This window comes from Bombina bombina, chromosome 7 (assembly GCF_027579735.1).
Source record: "Bombina bombina isolate aBomBom1 chromosome 7, aBomBom1.pri, whole genome shotgun sequence".
NCBI lineage: Eukaryota > Metazoa > Chordata > Amphibia > Anura > Bombinatoridae > Bombina > Bombina bombina.
The window spans coordinates 435475949-435490143 of NC_069505.1; positions in this window are offsets into that span (position 1 = coordinate 435475949).

Consider the following 14195-nt stretch of genomic DNA (forward strand, 5'->3'; position numbering starts at 1 on the left):
ATTCTTAGCACTTTCATCCCTGTAACTCCCCCTATCGGGGGAGGTCTATATGGCCTGCATGATTACCCTGACAAAGTATAACAACCAAACATGCGGTCTGGGACCCATGGTGGTACTGGTATAACTAGGTTTTCTTAAGTAGTACTATTCTTAGCAGTTTAATCCCTGCGATTGGTCTGTCCTCCTACTTCAAATTTGTCAAAAACACAAGTGGCTGTCTCAAAACAGTCCGGACACGAGATAGATAGAATCGATAGAAGATAAATAGATTTGTTAGATATATAATTACCCTGACAAAGTATAATAATTAAAAATGCGGTCTGGGACCCATGGTAACTAGGTTGTGTTTAGTAGTAATATTCTTTGCACTTTAATCCCTGTTACTCCCCCTATTGGGGGAGGTCTATATGGCCTGCCTGATTATCCTGACAAAATATAACAACAAGACATGGGGTCTGGGACCCATGTTAACTAGGTTGTGTTAAGTTGTACTATTCTTAGCACTTTAATCCCTGTAACTCCCCCTATCGGGGGAGGTCTATACGGCCTGCCTGATTACCCTCACCAAATATAACCACAAGACATGCGGTCTGGGACCCATGGTAACTAGGTTGTGTTAAGTAGTACTGTTCTTATTAGTTTAATACCTGTTACAACCCCTAATGGTGGGAGGTCTATATGGTCTGCATGATTAGCCGCACCAAATAAAACAACAAGACATGCGGTCTTGGAGTGGGACCCATGGCTAACTCAGTTGTGTAAAATAGTACTATTCTTAGCACTTTCATCCCTGTTACTGCCACCTCTCGGGGGAGGTCTACATGGACATCATGATTAGCCTAACAAAGTACAACAATAAAACCTGGGCTCTTGAAACCATGTTAAGTAGGTTTATTTCGGTAGTACTGTTCTTATTTGTTTAATACCTGTTACAACCCCTAATGGTGGGAGGACTATATGGCCTGCATGATTAGCCACACCAAATAAATCAACAAGACATGCGGTCTTGGACTGGGACCCATGGCTAACTCGGTTGTGTAAAGTAGTACTATTCTTAGCACTTTCCTCCCTGTTACTCCCCCTATCGGGGGAGGTCTAAATGGCCTGCATGATTACCCTCACCAAAATATAACAACAAGACTTGCGGTCAGGGAACCATTGTAAGGTTACTTCCTTTTGCACAATCAAGTATACCAGTTGCAGACAGAGGTTCTGACCCTGCATTATGGCTGCACCTCTCCCTAAAAGAGGCATCTGTTACAGAGTCTGTGGGCATGTATGCAAAGAGCTGGCCGGCCTAAAAGGAGCAGCAAGGCAGTACAGGTCGTTCTCCTTCAGCCGTTTTATACGATGGCCCATGACCCTCAACAGCCACAACAGCATGAAACACCACATATGCCATCCTTTTGCACAATAGAGTACAGGTATGGCATTGATTTGAGGAACCCGGAGATAAGTTAGAGGAACCAGGAATATTGAACAAAAAACGTGCTTGGACACCCAGTACAGGTCGTTCTCCTTCAGCCTTTTTATACGATGGCCCACGACCCAAAACAGGCACAACAGCATGAAAAACCACATATGCCATCCTTTTGCACAATAGAGTACAGGTATGGCATCGATGGAACCCGGAGATAATTTTTCGGAACCAAGAGATGGAAAAAGATACTTGGTCGGTCCTCCTACTTCAAATTTGGGGCACTGTGCGTGCAATGTACTGTGCCACCAGATATGAGTGGTGTGTTAAGTAGTACTATTCTTAACAGTTTAATCACTGTTATGTGCCTTTTTTTTTGCTTTGAGCTTTGTAGCCACAGTGCAGCAGCAGAGGCCAGAAAACTTAGGCATGTACAAATGACTTAAAAATTTGGTATTGTTGCAGCCGCTGCTGTAGCAACGGCCAGAAAAAATGATGTTTGTAAAACAGTTAGAAAGTGCCCTAAAACCTTGCGGCTTGAACACTAGTTGTTGGCGGATAAGTCACGCAAGTCATCCTGCATTATAAGAAAAAAAAAGCCAGCATGTTTACCATTTGTAGCCCAAGGCAGCTCATCTCATCATCAGGCCTTTTTTACTCAAATGTATCGCCCAATGTCAGTCCCTTCGGGATCCATCCCTCATTCATTTTAATAAAGGTGAGATAATCAAGACTTTTTTGACCTAGGCGACTTCTCTTCTCAGTGACAAAACCTCCTGCTGCACTGAAGGTCCTTTCGGACAGGACACTTGAAGCGGGGCAGGCCAGAAGTTCCATTGCAAATTGGGATAGCTCAGGCCACAGGTCAAGCCTGCACACCCAGTAGTCAAGGGGTCCATCGCTCCTCAGAGTGTCGAGATCCGCAGTTAATGCGAGGTAGTCTGCTACCTGTCGGTTGAGTCTTTCTCTGAGGCTGGATCCCGAAAGGCTCTGGCGATGCATAGGATTTAAAAAGGTCCGCATGTCCTCCATCAACAACACATCAGGAAAGCGTCCTGTCCTTGCCACCGTGGTTGTGGGAGGAGGAGGAGGAGGAGGAGAAGGAGGATTACTTTCATCTCTTGCCCTGTTAGATTCCCGTTGTGCTGTGACATCACCCTTATAAGCTGTGTAAAGCATAGTTTTTAATTTATTTTTGAAATGCTCCATCCTTTCCGAATTGCGTGAATTTGGTAACATTTCAGGCACTTTATGCTTATACTGGGGGTCTAGTAGCGTGGACACCAAGTACAGGTCGTTCTCCTTCAGCTTTTTTATACGAGGGTCCCTCAACAGGCATGACAGCATGAAAGACCCCATTTGCACAAGGTTGGATGCCGAGCTAATCATGTCCCGTTCCTCGTCCTCACTGATGTCACTGAGGGTATCTTCTTCCCCCCAGCCACGTACAACACCACGGGTACCAGAGAGGTGACAACAAAGAGCACCCTGGGATGCCTGTTGTGCTTGGTCTTCCTCCTCCTCCTCCTCAAAGCCACATTCCTCCTCTAACTCCTCGTGTTTCTGGTGGTGTTTCTGGTGGTGATGGACACCACAACTCTTCCTCTTCACGCTCATCTATGGCCTGATCCAGCACTCTTCACAGGGCACGCTCCAGGAAGAAAACAAATGGTATGATGTCGCTGATGGTGCCTTCGGTGCGACTGACTAGGTTTGTCACCTCCTCAAAAGGACGCATGAGCCTAACTTGGCAAAAAAAATCCCTAGCTCCCCAGAGGCTGTCCTAGCACCCCGGTCATACAAATACTCATTAACAGCTTTTTCTTGTTGGAGCAGGAGGTCAAACATTAGGAGTGTTGAATTCCACCGTGTCAGGCTGTCGCAAATTAAGCGCCTCACTGGCATGTTGTTTCGACGCTGGATATCGGACAAGTGCGCCTTGGCCGTGTAGGAAAGCCTGAAATGGCCACACACCTTCCAGGCCTGCTTCAGGACGTCCTGTAAGCCTGGGTACTTATGCACAAAGCGTTGTACAATCAGATTACACACATGTGCCATGCACGGCACATGTGTCAACTTGCCCAATTTCAATGCCGCCACCAAATTACTTCCATTGTCAGAAACAACCTTGCTGTTACGGTTACCCTTAGTCTCGCTGAGAGATGGACCGCTTAGTAGCCTGGATCCCTATTGCTAAAGAGGGGAGAAGCTGCTTTCCATAGTATTCTATATGAGTCTCACAAATATAGAATAATCTCCCTTAGCTGCAGTACAGCTAGGATACCCTTCTGCCCACAAAAACGAGTCAACGCTGCGATTGAGGGTCAAACAAGAACTCAGGACTGGGATGCCCAGCCTGCTTTTTATTAAGGTTACATGCATACAGGGCACTCCCAGGGGGAGAGGGGGGGAAGCACAAAATCCCCCATCACACATTTAGATAGAGAGCATTGTCCTTTGACAGGCCACAATAGGATTACAGTACTTAAGATAACAAGTTTACAAGTTCATCTTATCAATTAGCAGTCTGGCTCCAGAGGTGATTAGACAATGGGATTTGTTATCACTAAACTTAGAGCTGAGGCCAGCAAACGTGTATTTAGGCAATAGTTTCTAAAAGCTGAAAAAAAAGAGTTAACTCTTTATGAAATGATACTTGTTACGGTTTTCTTGGAGCCCTTCTTAGGTGCTGGCTTGCTGGTTCAGGCATTGCTGCTGGGAAATAAGCTCTTCACAACAAAATAACTAATGCTTCTGTAACACTTGCCAATTTCCAGTTGGTGCGGAGTCAGCCACTGATCCACCTGTGCGTTCAGGAGTGCTGGTGCAGTGTGACTCTCCACTTTCAGGCAAGTCAACCCCAAGACGGCGTGACACTGCCGTATCCGGGATGTTGAATAGTACCTGGGGAGCTGGGAGGGTGCCGTTGATGTGGAGCAAGACAAAGAAGCAGAAGAGGACTCAGCCGAGGAAGAGGTTATGGAAGAGGATGGAGTAGGAGGAGTAGAGGAGGTAGCAGCAGGCCTGCCTGCAAGTCGTGGCGGTGTCACCAACTCCTCTGCAGAGCCACGCATTCCATGCTTGTCAGACGTCAGCAGGTTTACCCAATGCGCAGTGTAGGTGATATACCTGCCCTGACCATGCTTTGCAGACCAGCTATCAGTGGTCATATGGAACCTTGCCCCAATGCTGTGTGCCAGACATGCCATTACTTCCTTTCGCACAATAGATTACAGATTTGGGATTGCCTTTTGTGAAAAGAAATTTCTGCCAGGTACCTTCCACTGTGGTGTCCCAATAGATACAAATTTTTTGAAAGCATCAGACTCCACCAGCTTGTATGGTAAAAGCTGGCGGGCTAAGAGTTCAGACAAGCCAGCTGTCAGACGCCGGGCAAGGGGGTGACTTTGAGAAATTGGCTTCTTACGCTCAAATATGTCCTTGACAGACACCCGACTGTGGGCAGATGACCAGGAACTGCTACGTAAGAGAGACTCAGTAGAGGATGGATGAGAGGGGGCAAGGAGGACAGCAGTGGTTGACGTGGCTGAAGATGCTAGAGCAGGAGGAGGAGGGTGGCTTTGATTTTGTGTGCTGCTTCTACTCATGTGTTCTTCCCATCGGCGTTTGTGATGTGAGACCATGTGCCTTCGCAAAGCAGTTGTACCTAGGTGGGTGTTGGACTTCCCACGACTCAGTTTCATTTGGCACAGGTTGCCAATGGCATCACTGTTGTCAGAGGCAGACACACAAAAAAAATGCCACACTGCTGAGCTCTGCGATGACGGCATTCTGGTGGTGGCAACAGCATGCATTGATTGGCGTTGACGTGCTGTCTGGCTGACCCCGGGTGCCGATGCATGCTGTCTGACTGTGCCACTAGCTCCTTGAGACGACCTCCCCCTGCTTCCAACTCGTCTCCTCCTCCTGTCTCCCCATCTGAACTTTCCCCTTCTTCTCTTCTAGCAGGCACCCACGTGACATCCACCGACACATCATCATCAACCGCTTCACTTGTATCTGACACATCAACAAAGGAAGCAGCAGCGAGTACAACATCATCATCATCACACTGTACCTCCATGTCTGTAATGCTGCCTGACTGAGACATATCACTGTTATCTACATCCTCTGTCAATGATGGTTGCGCATCACTCATTTCTTCCAACTGATGTGTCAATAACTCCTCTGACAGATCAAGTGAAGCGGCTGTGGTGCTAGTGGTGGCGACAGGCGGGCGAGTGGCACTGGTCACGAGAGGTGCCCAAAGCACAGCTGGAGGTGGATGGTGCGTCAAGGTTAGGAGGACTAGGAGCGGAAGCTGTACAAGATTGGGTGTCCTGTGTTAGCCATTCAACTAGGTCCTCCTCAGAACTTTTTGCGTCCCCCCTGGCACCTGGCGTCTGAACAATGTGCATATTTGTAGGGTCTAAAGGAATCACAGCACCACGACCACGACGGCACCTGCGGGGTGGCCTGCCTCTGCCTGTCATTTTTTTTAAAATGTACACTTACAATACTATTAAACAAATTATGAGTGGTGGCACTGGGCAAGTGGGCACAGTATACGCTGTGAGCCTGACAACAAAAAAAAGACTGATGTTTCAAAGTCAAAATTTTTTATTTTTTTAAATATTAAAAGTACTGTGACAACAAATATGATTGGTGGCACTAGTTGGCAAGTGGGCCTGGCTGGCACACAGGCTGGGAGAAAGGCAACTGCAATTAGATTACACTAGCTGAGTGATGCTTCACAGTCCAATTTTTTTTTTTTTTAATTGTCAATACTGTTAGAACAAATATGATTGGTGGCACTAGTTGGAAACGGCAAGTGGGCCTGGCACACACGCTGGCAGGCAGGCAAATGCAATTCAATGGCACTAGCAGACTGATGATTCACAGTAAAAAAAGTTTTTAGTTTAAATATTTTCAAGCCTGTTAGAACAAATATGATTGGTGGCACACACGCTAGGAGGAAGGCAACTGCAATTAGATTACACTAGATGACTGATGTTTCACAGTCAAGAAATTTTTTATTTTAAAAATTTACAATACTGTTAGAACAAATATGATTGGTGTAACTAGTTGGCAAGTGGGCCTGGCACACACGCTGGCAGGCAAGCAACTGCAATTCAATGGCACTAGCAGACTGATGATTCACAGTAAAAAAAAAATTGATTTAAATTTTTTTCAATACTGTTACAACAAATATGATTGGTGGCACTAGTTGGCTAGTGGGCCTGGCACACACGCTGGCAGGCAGGAAACTGCAATTCAATTGCACTAGCAGACTGATGATTCACAATCTAAGAATTTTTTATTTTAAATATTTACAATACTGTTAGAACAAATATGATTGGTGTAACTAGTTGGCAAGTGGGCCTGGCACACACGCTGGCAGGCAGGCAACTGCAATTAGATTACACTAGCAGACTGATCTTTCACAGTCAAAAAATATTTTTTTTTTAAATATTTACACTACTGTTATAACAAATATGATTGGTGGCACTAGTTGGCAAGTGGGCCTGGCACACATGCTGGCAGCCAGGCAACTGCAATTCAATTGCACTAGCAGGCTGATGATTCACAGTCAAAAAAGTTTTTATTTTAAATATTTACACTACTGTTATAACAAATATGATTCGTGGCACTAGTTGGAAAGTGAGCCTGGCACACACACTGGCAGACAGGCAACTGCAATTAAATAACAATAGCAGACTGATGTAATAGTTTGTTTTTAAAAAAGTTACACTAATGTTACAACAGATAGGAGTGATGGCACTCAGGATAGAACTAGGCACAGTATGTGCTGGCAGCCTGACACACAGGCTGGCACTAGTGGCAGGCTGGCCTGTAAAATAAAATTAAATAACACTAGAAGACTGATGTAAAAGTTTTTTTTTACAAAATTTAAACTAATGTTACACCAGATAGGAGTGGTGGACTGGCACTGAGGATGGAAGTAGGCACAGTATATGCTGGCAGCCTGACACACAGGCTGGCACTAATGGCAGCCAGGCTGGCCTGGCAACTAAAATTATATAACAATAGCAGACTAGTGTAAATTAAAAAAAAAAAATTTTTACATCAATGTTACACCAGATATAAGTGGTGGAAAAAAGAGCTATTAATCACACTATATGATGTGGGCCAGAAACACACAGGCCTGATGGAAAATGAAATTATATTACACTAGCAAAGTGATTTAAAAGTTTTTTCTTAAAATTTTAAATAATGTTAAGCAGATATGAGTCGTGGCTGCTAGGGCAGCAATTAACCACAGTATGCTGTGTAAGCCAGAAACACACAGGCCTGATAGAAAATGAAAAAAGATTACACTAGCAAAATTATTTAAACGTTTTTTTTTTTAATTTAAAATAATGTTAAAGGGACACTGTACCCACATTTTTTCTTTAGTAATTCAGAAAGAGCATGCAATTTTAAGCAACTTTCTAATTTACTCCTATTATCAATTTTTCTTCATTCTCTTGCTATCATTATTTGAAAAAGAAGGCATCTAAGCTTTTTTTTTGGTTTCAGTACTCTGGACAGCACTTTTTTATTGGTGGATGAATTTATCCACCAATCAGCAAGGACAACCCAGGTTGTTCACCAAAAATGGGCCGGCATCTTAACTTACATTCTTGCATTTCAAATAAAGATACCAAGAGAATGAAGAAAATTTGATAATAGAAGTAAATTAGAAAGTTGCTTAAAATTTCATGCTCAATCTGAATCATGAAAGAAAAATTTTGGGTACAGTGTCCCTTTAAGCAGATATGTGTGGTGGCTGGCTGCTGCTAGGACAGCAATTAATCACAGTATGCTGTGTAAGCCAGAAACACACAGGCCTGATAGAAAATGAAATTAGATTACAAAAAGAAGAGGTGGAAGGCTACTGAGCATCAGTAAAGCGGTATATTTATTTCCAATGTTAAAAAATACACATTAAAGTGAGCAAAGTCACAACAAACAGGGAAGGAGACAGCAGTCTTACATGTTTCACGCACACTTGCGCTTAATCATAGATGAGCTCACTTTAATGTGTATTTTTTAACATTGGAAATAAATATACCGCTTTACTGATGCTCAGTAGCCTTCCACCTCTTCTTTTTGTGCATTTTTTGCGGTAGTCCGCCGCTACCCTTTGGTTGGCTCCACACCATTCCCCCTGTTCACATATGGTTTGATCCGCTCTGCTTCCTGTGCCTGGCGGATGATCACTGCAGCAGCACCTTCCTCTTCACTAGAAATTAGATTACACTAGCAAAATGATTTAAACATTTTGTTGGTTAAATTTACACTAATGTTAAGCAGATATCAGTGGTGGCACAAATCACAGTATATGCTGTGAGCCTCACACACAGGCTGAAAGCCAGGCAAATGCAAATAAAATTACAAATAAGAAAAAAAAAATGACTGAAGTTATAGCCCTAAAAGGGGCTTTTTGGGGTGCTGTCCTTACAGCAGAGATTAGAGGAGTCCTTCAGGACTGTAGTGGACACTAAATACACTTGCCTAGCTATCTATTTCCCTATACTGTCAGCAGCAGCAACACTAAAGCTCCTCTCACTAAGAATGCAGGATCGTAATGAGTCTAAAATGGCTGCTGCAAAGGAGCTGGGAGGGTCTGTGAGGGAGTGTCTGCTGCTGATTGGCTCAAATGTGTCAGAAGGCTCTGACATACAGGGTCAAAGTTTCCTCTATGATGACACATAGGGGGCGGATCAAACATCGCGAACAAGCTATGTTCGCAGGGAACTGTTCTCCGGTGAACAGTTCGCGACATCACTAATCTGCTGTGTATACTATATACTGTATATGTGCTGCTACACTCTGTGTATACTGTATATGTGCTGCTACACTCTGTGTATACTGTATATGTGCTGCTACACTCTGTGTATACTGTATATGTGCTCCTACACTCTGTGTATACTGTATATGTGCTGCTACATTCTGTGCATACTGTATATGTGCTGCTACACTCTGTGTATACTGTATATGTGCTCCTACACTCTGTGTATACTGTATATGTGCTGCTACATTTTGTGTATACTGTTTATGTGCTGCTACATTCTGTGTATACTATATATGTGCTGCTACATTCTGTCTATACTATATAAGTGCTGCTACATTCTGTGTATACTATATAAGTGCTGATACACACTGTGTATACTGTATAAGTGCTGCTACATTCTGTGTATACTATATAAGTGCTGATACACACTGTGTATACTGTATATGTGCTGCTACATTCTGTGTATACTGTATATGTGCTGCTACATTCTGTGCATACTGTATATGTGCTGCTACATTCTGTGTATACTATATATGTGCTGCTACATTCTGTCTATACTATATAAGTGCTGCTACATTCTGTCTATACTATATAAGTGCTGCTACATTCTGTCTATACTATATAAGTGCTGCTACATTCTGTCTATACTATATAAGTGCTGCTACATTCTGTCTATACTATATAAGTGCTGCTACATTCTGTGTATACTATATAAGTGCTGCTACATTCTGTGTATACTGTATATGTGCTGCTACATTCTGTGTATACTGTATATGTGCTGCTACATTCTGTGTATACTATATATGTGCTGCTACATTCTGTGTATACTCTATATGTGCTGCTACATTCTGTGTATACTATATAAGTGCTGCTACATTCTGTGTATACTGTATATGTGCTGCTACATTCTGTGCATACTGTATATGTGCTGCTACACTCTGTGTATACTGTATATGTGCTGCTACACTCTGTGTATACTCTATATGTGCTGATACACTCTGTGTATACTGTATATGTGCTGCTACATTCTGTGTATACTATATAAGTGCTGCTACATTCTGTGTATACTGTATATGTGCTGATACACTCTGTGTATACTGTATATGTGCTGCTACATTCTGTGTATACTGTATATGTGCTGCTACATTCTGTGTATACTCTATATGTGCTGCTACATTCTGTGTATACTGTATAAGTGCTGCTACATTCTGTGTATACTGTATATGTGCTGCTACATACTGTGTATACTGTATATGTGCTGCTACATTCTGTGTATACTGTATATGTGCTGCTACATACTGTGTATACTGTATATGTGCTGCTACATACTGTGTATACTGTATATGTGCTGATACACTCTGTGTATACTGTATATGTGCTGCTACATTCTGTGCATACTGTATATGTGCTGCTACATTCTGTGTATACTCTATATGTGCTGCTACATTCTGTGTATACTCTATATGTGCTGCAATATGTTGCGTATACTATATATGTGCTGCAATATGTTGCGTATACTATATATGTGCTGCAATATGTTGCGTATACTATATATGTGCTGCAATATGTTGCGTATACTATATATGTGCTGCAATATGTTGCGTATACTATATATGTGCTGCTACATACACAGGAACAAGTGGGAGTTAAACTAAATAAAGCATCTGAATACGTAGAATTTCATTTAGTTTTGACAAATTCTGCAATACAACAGTTGTCCACTAGATGGGGATAATGTGCTGTTTGTGATTCATTTTAATCTTCTTGTCTGACACCTGTTCTGCAGAACAGGCAAATCACATGACTAATATGACACAATATCACCTAGATTACAAGTTTTGTGCTATAGAGAGTGCGAAACGAAAGCAACAAAAGTTGCGTTATTTTACCCTCCATAGCGCTGCCATTAAAAGTTTTTAAAAAGCCGCCTTGTGCGTGCGATATGGTGGCGATGAGCTCCATACTGCACAAAATGCAAGGGCTGCTTTGAAGTGCTCGTGCACGCTTTCCCGATAGACATCAATGGGGAGAGAGAGTTAGAAAAAAAACTAACACCTGAAGCACGGAATGAAAAGCTCCGTAATGCAACCCATTGATGTCTATGGGGAAAAAAAAGTTCCGTTTAAACCTAACACCCTAACATAAACCCCACGTCTTAACACCCCTAATCTGCTGCCCCCGACATCGCAATAAAGTTATTAACCCCTAATCTGCCGCTCCTGACATCGCCGACACCTACATAATGTTATTAACCACTAATCTGCCGCACCAAAATAAATTTATTAACCCCTAATCTGCTGCTCCTGACATCGCCACCACTAATACACAGGTAACCCCTAAAGCTCTAGCCCCCACATCGCAAAAAACTAAATTAAACTATTAACCCCTAAACCTAACAACCCCCTAACTTTAAATTAAAATTACAATATCCCTATCTTAAAATAAATACTTACCTGTGAAACTAAAAAAACCTAAGTTTAAACTATAAATTAACATAACCTAAGTATTAGACTAAACTGTTATACTAAAATTAAAATAACTACCAATTAAAAAAAACTAAACCTAACACTACTAAAAAAAATCATCTAAAATTACAAAAAATACTAAACTACAACAAATAACACACGAAATTATCCAAAATAAAAACACCTAATCTAATAGCCCTATAAAAATAAAAAAGCCCCTAGCCTACAATAAACTACCAATAGCCCTTAAAGGGACACTGTACCAAATTTTTTTATTTTATAATTCAGAAAGAGCATGCAATTTTAAGCAACTTTCTAATTTACTCCTATTATCAATTTTTTTTTCGTTCTCTTGCTATCATTATTTGAAAAAGAAGGCATCTAAGCTTTTTTTTGGTTTCAGTACTCTGGAAAGCACTTTTTTATTGGTGGATTAATTTATCCACCAATCAGCAAGGACAACCCCGGTTGTTCACCAAAAATGGCCCGGCATCTAAACTTACATTATTGCATTTCAAATAAAGATACCAAGAGAATGAAGAAAATTTGATAATAGGAGTAAATTAGAAAGTTGCTTAAAATTTCATGCTCAATGTAAATCACGAAAGAAATTTTTTGGGTACAGTGTCCCTTTAAAAGGGCCATTTGTAGGGCATTGCCCTAAAGAAATCAGCTCTTTTACCTGAAAAGAAAATACAAAGACCCCCCAACAGTAAAACCCACTACCCAACCAACCCCCAAAAATAAAAAAACCTAACTCTAACAAAAACCTAAGCTACCCATTGCACTGAAAAGGGCATTTGTATGGGCATTGCTCTTAAAAGGGCATTTAGCTCTTTTAAAAAAAGCCCAAACCCTAATCTAAAAAAAAAAACACCCAAAAAAACTAAATCCAGGTGGCGAGAAGTCTTCATCCAGGCGGCGAGGTCTTCATTCATCCAGGCGTCGTCTTCTATCTTCATCCCGGTAGCACGGATCGGGTCCATCCTTCAAGACACCCGGCGCGGAGCATCCTCTTCATACAGTCGCCACAGTACACTGAATCTTCAATGCAAGGGAGCCTTTTCAAAATGGCGTACCTTGCATTCCTATTGACTGATTAGATTTTTGAAATTCAAATCAGCCAATAGGATGAGAGCTAGTGAAATCCTATTGGCTATGGGGTCTTTGTAATTTTTTTTCAAGTAAAAGAGCTGATTTCTTTAGGGCAATGTCATACAAAAGACCCTATTAAGGGCTATTGGTAGTTTATTGTAGGCTAGGGGGAGTTATTTGGGGGGGCTTTTTTATTTCTGTAGGGGTATTAGATTAGGTGTAATTGTTTTTATTTTGTATAATTTCGTTTGTTATTTTTTGTAATTTAGTGTTTTTTATTTTTTGTAATTTAGTATTTTAAATTCTTTTGTAATTTTAGATTTAATTTTTTTGGTAGTTTTTTTTAATTTTAGTATAATAGTTGTTAGGTTAATTGTTAGTTTAAACTTAGGTTTTTTTAATTTCACAGGTAAGTTTTTATTATAAGATAGGGATATTGAAATTTTAATTTAAAGTTAGGAAGTTGTTAGGTTTAGGGGTTAATAGTTTATTTTTTGCGATGTGGGGGGCTTGCGGTTTAGGGGTTAATAGGTTTATTTAGTTGCTGTGATGTGGGAGGCCAGAGGTTTAGGGGTTAATAACTTTATTTAGTGGGGGCGATGTCGGGGAGTGGCAGATTAGGGGCTAATAACTTTATTATAGTGTTTGCGATGCGGGAGGGCGGCGGAATAGGGGTTAATAGGTAGTTTATGGGTGTTAGTGTTCTTTGTAACATTTTAGTTATGAGTTTTGTGTAACAGTTTTGTTGCGCAAAACTCATAACTACTGCTTTCAGATGGCGGCATGGTGCGTTTCGGTATAGGCTGGAACGCAAGCATTTTAGCCTCACCTCACAACCTGTAATACCGGCGCTATGGAAATCCCACGCAAAAACGTAATTTTAGTGCGGGATTGACGTTGCGTTACAGGCTAAAATGCTTGCAGTATAGCTACACAGACAAGACTCGCAATGGCTGCATTATGTTTTTATGCTGAAATGGCTATTTTGTCAGCGTTAAAACCGTAACGCAAAACTCGTAATGTAGGTGTATGTGAGGTCGGATCACTCTGTAAAGTAAATTATTAAATTGTACATTTCTTGTGTTTATTCCAGATTTAGACATTTGTCATAACTAACGTGTTAAAATCACAATTATTATGGAAATAGTCAAATAATAATAAAACAACTGAAGAAAACTAGTCTGTATTCAGCTTCTATAGACACAATTATTGTGTATTTTCTCAATTCAGACAATTCACAAATAAAAATGCAAAACATTATATGTATCAAACACACAAGAAGTCTGGATTATGATTTTATTAATTCTAACACTGCAGAGTCATCTCATTCTCAAATATATTGTGCAAAAGGTTAGAAAAATGTTAACTAATAATTCTCATATAACTAGTAAAGGGCGGAGCTAATGTGTATATTATAGCA